The sequence below is a fragment of the Scylla paramamosain genome, chromosome 42, assembly GCF_035594125.1.
Source record: "Scylla paramamosain isolate STU-SP2022 chromosome 42, ASM3559412v1, whole genome shotgun sequence".
Classification (NCBI taxonomy): domain Eukaryota; kingdom Metazoa; phylum Arthropoda; class Malacostraca; order Decapoda; family Portunidae; genus Scylla; species Scylla paramamosain.
Window position 1 is genome coordinate 11,897,501 of NC_087192.1, and position 12,500 is coordinate 11,910,000.

The 12,500-nt window shown below is 37.7% G+C and overlaps 1 protein-coding gene across 6 annotated transcripts in view; it reads left to right on the forward strand.

Annotated features, from left to right (window-relative positions):
* The window catches only part of LOC135093360 (mucin-2-like), an 82,050-nt gene that overhangs the window by 16,895 nt on the left and 52,655 nt on the right, over positions 1 to 12,500 (forward strand). The window contains exon 1 of one of the 6 annotated variants that reach the window (XM_063992593.1): positions 10,529 to 11,305. The exons of the other annotated variants lie outside the window; for them this stretch is intronic. The gene's annotated coding sequence lies outside the window, so the exon portion shown is untranslated. Of the gene's footprint in view, positions 1 to 10,528; positions 11,306 to 12,500 lie in introns of those variants that run through there. 6 annotated transcript variants of the gene reach the window in all.

The following is a 12,500-nucleotide window of genomic DNA, read 5'->3' on the forward strand; positions in this document are numbered from 1 at the left end:
AATAATAATATTGATTTTACTATTATTTTTAAAATTTATGATATAATAGCTGAAATCTATATTAACAAGAGGAGCGAGATTATCATCTCAAATTTTTACTAAAGAATACTTTAATTATATATATATATATATATATATATATATATATATATATATATATATATATATATATATATATATATATATATATATATATATATATATATATATATATATAATAATTTTTTTTATTTATTCATTTATTTTTTTTATGTATGAAGGACACTGGCCAAGGGCAACAAAAATCCAATTAAAAATAAAAATGCCCACTGAAATGCCAGTCCCATAAAAGGGTCAAAGCAGTGGTCAAAAATTAATGAATAAGTGTCTTGAAACCTTCCTCTTGAAGGAATTCAAGTCATAGGAAGGTGGAAATACAGAAGCAGGCAGGGAGTTCCAGAGTTTACCAAAGAAGGGGATGAATGATTGAGAGTACTGGTTAACTCTTGCGTTAGAGAGGTGGACAGAATAGTGGTGAGAGAAAGAAGAAAGTCTTGTGCAGCGAGGCCGCGAGAGGAGGGGAGGCATGCAGTTAGCAAGATCAGAAGAGCAGTTAGCATGAAAATAGCGATACAAGACAGCTAGAAATGCAACATTGCGGCGGTAAGAGAGAGACTGAAGACAGTCAGTTAGAGGAGAGGAGGTGATGAGACGAAAAGCTTTTGATTCCACCCTGTCTAGAAGAGCAATATGAGTGGAACCCCCACCTCTGTTATGCGCTCAGCACACAAAGGCGGGTCTCTGACACGGAAGCAGTAGTCATTCCAAGGAAAATCAGCAAAATACCTCCTCAGGTCCCCCCATCTAGCAGAGGCAAAACGCCAGAGGCACCTTCGCTTAGGGGGATCCTGAGGAGGGACTGGAACGATAGGACAAGATACAGATATGAGATTGTGATCGGAGGAGCCCAACGGAGAAGAAAGGGTGACAGCATAAGCAGAAGGATTAGAGGTCAAGAAAAGATCAAGAATGTTGGGCGTATCTCAAGACGGTCAGGAATACGAGTAGGGTGTTGCACCAATTACTCTAGGTCGTAGAGGATAGCAAAGTTGTAGGCTAGTTCACCAGAATGGTCAGTGAAGGGAGAGGAAAGCCAAAGCTGGTGGTGAACATTGAAGTCTCCAAGAATGGAGATCTTTGCAAAAGGGAAGAGAGTCAGAATGTGCTCCACTTGAGAAGTTAAGTAGTCAAAGAATTTCTTATAGTCAGAGGAGTTAGGTGAGAGGTATACAGCACAGATAAATTTTGTTTGAAATGATTCTGTAGTCGTAGCCAGATGGTGGAAAACTCGGAAGATTCAAGAGCGTGGGCACGAGAGCAGGTTAAGTCACTGCGCACATAAACGCAGCATCCAACTTTGGATCGAAAATGAGGATAGAGAAAGTAGGAGGGAACAGAAAAGGGGCTACTGTCAGTTGCCTCAGACACCTGAGTTTCAGTGAGGAAAAGAAGATGAGGTTTAGAAGAGGAGAGGTGGTGTTCTACAGATTGAAAATTAGATCTTAAACCGCGAATGTTGCAGAAGTTGATGAAGAAAATTTTGAGGGTGTCATGACACTTAGGGTCGTCGACAGAAAGGCAGTCCGACCTGGGGACATTTATGGTCCCCTCCCTAGATGGGGACTCCGAGGCTGGTGTAGGAGTCGCCATGATGATTTTAAAATTTTTGAGTGAAGGGTGTGTGTGTTATTAGGTGGTTGTAGTTTTGTGTGGAGGAAGAGAGTTGTCTTTAGAGGGCAGGCTGTGACTGCCCCCTTGTGTTGTGAGACACAAAGGGAAACGTTCAATGAGGTCACAGCTGGGTTTCATGATAAGTTCACAGCACCACCTGAACAGTGCTTTAGACCTCACTGGGAGTAATTATCGTTATATATATATATATATATATATATATATATATATATAGTTTATGCAAGATTAAGTTAGGTTAGGATTAGGTTAGGTTAGGTTTAGACTTTTATGAATATGAAAGGTAAGTCTTAAAAATTGTTCGAAATCGTTACAATTATAATAATGATAATTAAACTTTTAAATAATAGTAAATGAAAAAAAGGAAATGATCACTAGCTACGACCGAACGATGACGGATGTCAGCCACATTCCTTTAATATTTTCTTTATAGCATCGAAACATTTCTGTTACTCATGATCTTGTAACGTTAATATTTGCGATACACTATTATTAACGTTAACATAACTTTTAGAACATCAGGATAATGTATTGCAATAAAATCGAACTTCATAGGAGACATCGTGCTGAGTGATCTAAAATATCACAGTTTCCCATATTAAACAATAACGCCCGCTCACATACAACCTCCCCCTTCGATGCTTTAATAGATTTTCTCACCGCGTTAAGTTAGGCACCCGGATATTTCATCCTGCCACAACTGCTCGTGCTGTGAATCACGTGTCACGCCGGGACACCATATCCACACACTTCACACTCTCCCTTTCTCCAACCTGCTTGCTACCCTTAAATGACAGGCTGCTGTCTTAATTTTGCTTTTAAAACAACACGTAAGTCTTTCATTTTTATGGTGGACAACAACGTAATCCCTGAGGAGCCAAGACCCTCCAGAGGAAGGAAAATGGAAGAAAAATATTGCTAAAGACGAAGAAGCGTGGGGGGAAGCCAACGTGAGCTTTGGACCCATCGAGTGATTTTATTATTTCTTTATATTTTATTATCTCTTATACCGGTATATTTTCATAACATTTATTAGTTCTTTTGTTTTAGTTTCTTCCAGTTTATTTCTTTTAAGCTTTTGTTATACTCTTCGTTTGTGTTCGTCTTATGTTTTTACTTCATAAAATTGATAAGTTTACTTAAAATAGTTGATTCCACTATTAGTACATAGAAAATAAAACAACTTGATAGAATAACGGAAATAAACAATGTGTGGGCCCTGGATACAATTTTAATGTAGCTGTGCGATATCCTTTACAAAATCGTACTAAAGAAAACGCCATCACCTATTTATTTTTAATAATGTAATTTAATTGTAACTTCATAATGAAATTCAACTAAATAGTTGTAAAGGCCATAAATTATCGAATATTTTGATACCAATCATTACTTTCTGCCTCAGTCCATTGAAGAGATGCCGTATTTTGAAAGCGTTTTTCTCCGTTTTTTATTTTCGACGCTTACGTCACTGGCTGTAGGCGCCTCATATATATATATATATATATATATATATATATATATATATATATATATATATATATATATATATATATATATATATATATATATATATATATATATATATAAAGAACATAAGAAAATAGGGGAAGCTGCAAGAAGCCATCAGGCCTACACGGGGCAGTCCCTGTATGAAACATACCTACCTACTTCCACCTATCGTCCCCATCCATAAATCTGTCCAATCTTTTAAAGCTCCCTAATGACTCATCACTAACAGTCTGATTATTAAGCCCGGTCTACCTCTAACCTCTACCACTCTATTTGAAAACCAGTTCCCTCCTATCTCTTTCTTAAACCCAGTTTTTTCAAGCTTGGACCATTATTTCTAGTTCTATCCTGATTAATAATCCTAAGAATTTTGCTTACGTTCCCCTTGTTTTAATCTCTATATGTCTGTCTAAAAATGTAAATTTGGTAACTTCAGTCTCGTTTCATAAAGAATAGCCTTGGTCCCCTGTATCCTTTTAGTCATTGTCCTTTGTACTAATTCTAATAGCCTTGTATCCTTCCAGAACTGCACAGTATAGTCTAGGTGAGGTCTGACTAGTGCCAGATATAACTTTAATATTACTTTGGGCTTCTGCCTTTAACACTCCTAAAAATTAATCATAATACCTGATTTCCCTTATTTTTTGGCCTCTATGCATTTTTTTTTTCTCTCTCAGGCGAAGATCAGAGCTATTACTTATAAATCTTTAACATTCCCTGAACCTACCAGAGCTTCGTTGTTTATTGTGTATCTACTGAACTTTGACAATGAACATCGCACACTATCCTATAAGTGCCCTGTAATAAAACATCTAAGGCAAGACAAAATCAAACAAAAACAACAAAACAGAAATACACCTGGCAACTTTATAGCCAATCAAACAACTCCCAACACACAAACGAACATTCAGAATATCCCAATTGATATGATTGCAAATATAATGACATGCGTGATCAATGCTCATTTTATGAACTTAAATAATAATGACAATAGCCACCAAACCAGTACAGATAATAATGACAGTAGCCACCAAACCAATACAGATAATAATGACAGTAGCCACCAAACCAATACAGATAATAATGACAATAGCCACCAAACCAGTACAGATAATAATGACAGTAGCCACCAAACCAATACAGATAATAATGACAGTAGCCACCAAACCAATACAGATCCCAAGTACTCTACAACTTTGCTATCCTCCATGACCTAGAGCAATTGGTGCAACACCCTACTCGTATTCCTGACCGTCTTGGAGATACGCCCAACATTCTTGACCTTTTCCTGACCTCTAATCCTTCTGCTTATGCTGTCACCCTTTCTTCTCCGTTGGGCTCCTCCGATCACAATCTCATATCTTTATCTTGTCCTATCACTCCAATCCCTCCTCAGGATCCCCCTAAGCGAAGGTGCCTCTGGCGTTTTGCCTATGCTAGTTGGGTTGACCTGAGGAGGTATTTTGCTGATTTTCCTTGGAATGACTACTGCTTCCGTGTCAGAGATCCGTCTTTGTGTGCTGAGCGCATAACAGAGGTGATAGTGTCTGGCATGGAGGCGTACATTCCTCACTCTTTTTCTCGTCCTAAACCTTGTAAACCTTGGTTTAACTCAGCTTGTTCTCGTGCTATACATGATAGAGAGGTGGCCCACAAAAGGTACTTAAGCTTTCCATCACCAGAATCTCATGCACTTTATATTTCTGCCCGGAACCATGCCAAGTCTGTTCTCCAACTAGCCAAAAACTCCTTCATTAACAGAAAATGTCAAAACCTTTCAAGATCTAACTCCCCTCGTGATTTCTGGCATCTAGCCAAAAATATCTCCAATAACTTTGCTTCTTCTTCTTTCCCTCCTCTACTTCAACCAGATGGCACCACTGCTATCACATCTATTTCTAAAGCTGAACTCTTTGCTCAAACCTTTGCTAAAAACTCTACCTTGGACGATTCTGGGCTTGTTCCTCCCTCTCCTCCACCCTCTGACTACTTCATGCAACGTATTAAAATTCTTCGTAATGATGTTTTCCATGCCCTCGCTGGCCTAAACCCTCGGAAGGCTTATGGACCTGATGGGGTCCCTCCTATTGTTCTCCGAAACTGTGCCTCCGTGGTTGCACCTTGCCTAGTCAAACTCTTTCAGCTCTGTCTGTCAACATCTACCTTTCCTTCTTGCTGGAAGTTTGCCTACATTCAACCTGTTCCTAAAAAGGGTGACCGCTCTAATCCCTCAAACTACCGTCCTATTGCTTTAATTTCTTGCTTATCTAAAGTTTTTTAATCTATCCTCAACAGGAAGATTCTTAAACATCTATCACTTCACAACCTTCTATCCGATCGCCAGTATGGGTTCCGTCAAGGCCGCTCTGCTGGTGATCTTCTGGCTTTCCTTACTGAGTCTTGATTATCCTCTTTTAGAGACTTTGGTGAAACTTTTGCTGTTGCCTTGGACATATCAAAAGCCTTTGATAGAGTCTGGCACAAAGCTTTGATTTCCAAACTACCCTCCTACGGTTTCTATCCTTCTCTCTGTAACTTCATCTCAAGTTTCCTTTCTGACCGTCCTATTGCTGCTGTGGTAGACGGTCACTGTTCTTCTCCTAAATCTATTAACAGTGGTGTTCCTCAGGGTTCTGTCCTGTCACCCACTCTCTTCTTATTATTCATTAATGATCTTCTAAACCAAACTTCTTGTCCTATCCACTTCTATGCTGATGATACCACCCTGCACTTTTCCACGTCTTTTCATAGACGTCCAACCCTTCAGGAGGTAAACATATCACGCAGGGAAGCCACAGAACGCCTGACTTCTGATCTTTCTAAAATTTCTGATTGGGGCAGAGCAAACTTGGTATTGTTCAATGCCTCAAAAACTCAATTCCTCCATCTATCAACTCGACACAACCTTCCAGACAACTATCCCCTCTTCTTCAATGACACTCAACTGTCCCCCTCTTCTACACTGAACATCCTCGGTCTGTCCTTTACTTATAATCTGAACTGGAAACTTCACATCTCATCTCTAGCTAAAACAGCTTCTATGAAGTTAGGTGTTCTGAGACGTCTCCGCCAGTTTTTCTCACCCCCCCAGCTGCTAACTCTGTACAAGGGCCTTATCCGTCCATGTATGGAGTATGCTTCACATGTCTGGGGGAGGGTTCCACTCATACTGCTCTTCTAGACAGGGTGGAATCAAAAGCTTTTCGTCTCATCAACTCCTTTCCTCTAACTGACTGTCTTCAGCCTCTCTCTCACCGCCGCAATGTTGCACATCTAGCTGTCTTCTACCGCTATTTTCATGCCAACTGCTCTTCTGATCTTGCTAACTGCATGCCTCCCCTCCTTCCACGGCCTCGCTGCACAAGACTTTCTTCTTTCTCTCACCCCTATTCTGTCCACCTCTCTAACGCAAGAGTTAACCAGTATTCTCAATCATTCATCCCTTTCTCTGGTAAACTCTGGAACTCCCTGCCTGCTTCTGTATTTCCACTTCCTATGACTTGAATTCCTTCAAGAGGGAGGTTTCAAGACACTTATCCACCAATTTTTGACTACTGCTTTGACCCTTTTATGGGACTGGCATTTCAGTGGGCATTTTTTTTTATTAGATTTATGTTGCCCTTGGCCAGTATCCTTCCTACATAAAAAAAAAAAAAGCTGATTGGGAAGGATATAAGCAAAAAATAATCAATACCATACACCCAACTGAACACCCAGAAAGTGCCACCCTGGAACAAATAGATGAGGAAGTAGAAAAGTGGTATAGCTCTGTGCCCCGAGCTACCTCAAAACACATTCTCTCGACCAGCCACCGCATACCCTCAGTTCTTTTTCACAACCAAAACACACAAAATATCATAATACAATATAATACCATAAGACGGCATTCAATGAGGCACGAGTGGAACACCCAGCTCTACCGACAATACAAACATCTCCAAGACACACTACCAACAGCAGCCCTACTACAAGTAATACACAATGGAACAACGTTAGGGTAGAAACAGCTGCTACACATAAAGACCCCTCCACTTTTTGGAGAAAAGTAAAAAATATATAACAAAAAATCTACACAGCATAAAGTAAAAAAAAAAAAAACACTTACGCATATAATTATGAGAAGAAATTTTTACATCAGATAAATGGCAGACTCAGAAAACAGTACTGAGAAAACCGCAAGACAATTTTAAAGAAACAACTTACACAGAACAACAGCACATCCCACAATAGACCACTCACAACTAAACAACTACCAAACGACACAAGAAATTACTTTAAGTACTATATTGATGATGAAATATGCACGCTTTTTAGGGGAAGGGAGTATAAGAAAAGAATATATACGAAATTACGTAAATAATTGGGCTGCAACATCACTATTATTTATTTATTTATTTTTATTTATTTTTTTTTTTAATGTTCGTCATCATAAGGTATAAAGTAAAATGTATTCATATGCCTAACTATAGGTACTGTACTACACAATAAAATACAGTTTCATGCACAGACATTTCACAGAATATAAATTTGTGGATGAAAAAAAGAGTACGGTGATGACGGGAAGGTCGGGAATGTTAATGGCGTGTGAGGTGCACGCGTGAACAGCAGCTTGGCAGTGTACGGGTTAACCTACAATTTTTTTATGATTGAGATTTTTCATGTGACGGGCCCAGGAGAACCCACTCCCAGGAATCTGGTTATTTTCCAGTTGCCTTGTAAACTAAGAGATATTGATCCGCACCATCTCCAAATATCAACAACTAATTTAATAATGTGTAGCTTACAATTTCATTTACTTTCCTTGTTCTAAGGTTTTACTGATTTCAAAAGTATATACAAAATGTTGTTTATATAACCAAGAAGTGATTTTTTATATTCATGACCGTTCCTTTAGGCTATAAAATTTATTACATGGGATTGTTATTATGTGGATGGTATTGCCTTCTCCCCTCTTTTTTTTTCTAATTGCTATTTTGTTCCATGACATTACCATAAGTTCTTTATGACTTATTAAATTAAAATCCGATGATTCCATCATTATCACAAAACCAGACAAGGGCCATGACACAATTGTTATGAATAAAAAAAAGAATTACCTCATGAAAGTTGAACATACTTTAAGTGATACTTCCAAGTTTAAATTAATTAAAGATAAATTTTCCATTACATTACTAAATTTGAAAACAAGCAAGCTAGACTTCTGAGACAACTCCTGAAACTGAAGGTTATCACTTAAGATATTTTTAACCACCTTTTCACAAGTGGTTCGTCTCCAGGTATCCTTTATAGCCTTCCGAAAACTCACAAAGCCGCCAACCCTATTAGGCCCATTCTTAGCACCCTTTAATTTAGCATACATTTAATTATGAATTAGCTAAATATTTCGTCCCCATACTAGAACTATTAACGTCAAAAAAGTTTTCCTTGAAGAATTCTTATGATTTTATTAAAGAAACAGACAAATAATGTCATGGCTAGTTTTGATATTGCCACTTTTCCTTAATATTCCAATTGGTGAAACCATTCAAATAATCTGTGGTGATCTATTTTAGGACCATGACACTTTAATTATACTTAAAAAAAAATAAATAAAAAAATTATTAGCCTATTAAACTTGAAAATTTAAAGACTCCCCTTTTTATTTAACAATAAATCATATGTCCAAGTTGATGGTGTGGCTGTGGGTTCTTGCCTTGGTCCCACTCTTGTTAATGCTATTTTATGTCATCATGAAACTAAGTGGTTAAATGAATGTCTAATGAATTTAAACGTATGTTTTACAGAAGATATGTTGAAGACACTTTTCTTTTATTTACACACACTCAACACATCCCTAAATTTCTAAATTACTTAAAATCCAAACGCCCTAACATTGAATTCACGTGTGACACGGAAAACAATGGTTTTATCCTGTTTCTGAATGTAACTGTGACTCGTAATAACAACCAACTACATACTGCATTTTACCGCAAACCAACTTTCACAGGCTTGGGGATTTTTTTTTTTTTCAACCCTCGATTGCTTAAGATTAATGCTATTAAAACCCTCTTCTATCGATGCTACGGTTTATATTCTAAATGGTTTGCTTTTGATTATGAAGTCAACTGTTAACTTCTTAAAGGATTAGACGTTTTTTTCGTAGACGTCCAACCCTTCAGAAAGTAAACAGTTCACGCAGGGAAACCACAGAACGCCCGACTTCTGATCTCTCTAAAATTTTTGATTGGGCCAGAGCGGACTTGGAATTTTTCAGTGCCTCAGAAACTGAATTCTTCCATCAAGCAACTCGACATAACCTTCCAGATAACTATCCCCCGTTCTTCAATGACACTCAACTAACCCCCTCTTCTACACTGAACATCTTTGGTCTGTCTTATTCTTATAATCAAAACTGGTAACTTCACATCTTATCTCTAGCTAAGGCAGCTTTTGTGAAGTTAGGTGTTCTTAGACGTCTCCGCCAGTTTTTCTCATCCCCCAGTTGCTAATTTTGTACAAGAAACTTATCCGTCCATGTATGGAGTATGCTTCACATGTCTTTGGGGGGATTCCACTCATACTGCTCTTTTAGACAGGGTAGAATCAAAAGCTTTTCTTCTCATCAACTCCTCTCCTCTAACCGACTGTCTTCAGCTTCTTTCTCATCGCCGCAATGCTGCATCTCTTGCTATCTTCTACCGTTATTTTCATGCTATTCTGATCTTGCTAACTGGATGCCTCTCCTTCTCCCGTGGTCTCTCTGCACAAGACTTTCTTCTTTCTCTCACCCCTATTCTGTCCACTTCTCTAATGCAAGAGTTAACTAGTTTTCTTGATCACTCATCCCTTTCTGTGGTAAACTCTGGAAGTCCCTGTCTGCTTCTGTATTTCCACCTTTCTATGACTTGAACTCCTTCATGAGGGAGGTTTCAAGACACTTATCCTTTAATTTTTCTTACTACCGCTTCGGACCCTATTCGGTAACCGGCATCTTAGTGGACTTTTTTTTTATTGGATTTTTGTTGTCCTTGGCCGGTGTCTCTCATATATATATATATATATATATATATATATATATATATATGAAGGACATTTTTCCATTAAAACGGCTTCCCGTTAAGCATCATCAATAATATTATCTATTATTTATTTTAAAGCAAATTTAGTCAGCCTTCCTGTAATGACAGACAAATGACACGTAAGAAATACATAAAATTACCTTACTATGGACATCTTAGCTATACTATTAGAAAGAGACACTACTATACTTAAAACGCAATACACTGACACCAAGTTCATATTTATCTTTACCAATACGTTTACTATTGCCTCTTTTCAAAATTCAAAGGCAGTATTCCTACTGTTCTTATCTCTAACATCATTTATGAATTTACTTGTTCGAGTTGCAAGACTCGATATATTGGAGAAACCAAGAGGAATCTAACACATAGAATCAGTGAACATAAAGGTATTTCAAAACGTAGACACAAAGTTACCTCACCGCCCCATTCTCAACAATAAGAACACATTCACACACACACACACACACATGATCATCCGTTTTCGGAGAAGGATTTTAGTATATTACATAAAGCTGACGCACATAGACACTAAAATATTAGAAGTTATTTACATTAAATACCTGAAACCTGAAAATGTCATCATAACAGTTATATTGTTACACAGCCCCCACTTATCACCGACTCCACCAGTCACTTTAGTCACCTCTCACCTTCAGGATAGACCCAGTTACTAGATTACCGAGAGGGACAGTGGTCACCAGTTTTCGGAGTGGAGACCTGTCTGTTCTGGTGCGTCCTTTAGCTCGAAGAAAATTTGTTTATAGGCGTTGCTGGCGCCTCTTTACATACCAGACCAGATAAGAAGGGCGTGAATAACACAGGCGGATAACGTTTCATTTATATCCACAAAGTACAGGCACAAATCCACCAATAATCTACGCGGGAATCACGAAACTAACAGACACAGCTTCCCTCAAGGCGGTTGTGGCGACCACTACCACATCCGGACACTACTGCCTTTCCCGCGCCTGAGGCCGTTCTCCCTCCCGTGGGAAACCTGATTCAAGGTCTCTCTATCCACACGTTAAGTACAAACTCCTACACACTATAATATAAGTTCTTACAGAGTAACCATATTTACAGCACACAGAATACTACCGCCGCAGCACTATCTTTTATAAACTCTGCTTGGAGCTTTGGGGCTCCGGGTTCTTAACTAATCTAGCCAAGCCACCCTTTGTCAGACCTCACCTCACCACAAGCAAGAACACACGAGGTTTGTCCTCAGATTTATACCTTTATTTTGTTTTATTTTTATTTTATTTATTTTTTTTTTATATAAGCTGTAGTTGGTAACTTATTATGTCACATTATTTATTTATTTATTTTTTTTTTTTTTATTTATTTTTTTTTTTTCGTTACTGCTTGCTTGCCTGTCCCTTTTGGTTGCTGTTGTGTTTTTAATGTGTTCCTAGTGTGACATTATATGATTTTTTTTTGTTTATACTTATTTTTATTTATTTATTTATTTTTTTTTTAGTCTGATGATGCCTTCTGTGAAGGTGAAACGTTGCAAGAAATCAAGGAAATCTGGTGTATTCCTGCTTTCTTCATCTATAACTCGGAACCTGTTCTACTATAAATAAATAAATAAATATATATATATATATATATATATATATATATATATATATATATATATATATATATATATATATATATATATATATATATATATATATATATATATATATACATACATACATACATACACACACACACACACACACACACACACACACACACACACACGCACACAGAGAGAGAAAGTTAAATATTAAATATTGTAGTATAGTTCAGTTTAAAAACTTAATTTCGATTTCTGTATCAGATCCGTGAGTGTGTAAGTATACCACGAGCAAAACAAAGCTACAGATACTAAACGTTTTAAATACTTCATCATTCCTTTTCGCTTACAAAAGTGTTGCTTAAAATTCTGCTCCAAACTTGTGCCAAAAAAAGTGGTGATAAGCTATTGCAGGCAAAGGATTGATTTTGTAACTTTTTTTTTTTTTTTTTCTGTCGATCTTGTAATAGTAGTATGTCAGGAAGTGGCATTCACAGCAATGCTGAGCCCCTCAGCCCGGCCCTCAGCCACTACTAACTCATGTCTGTCTTTACCAGTGTGGCGGTGACCGGCTACCCTTCCTTATTCATTGCAGACTTCTCATGACATTAATAGAAACCGTCTATCAGTATGCA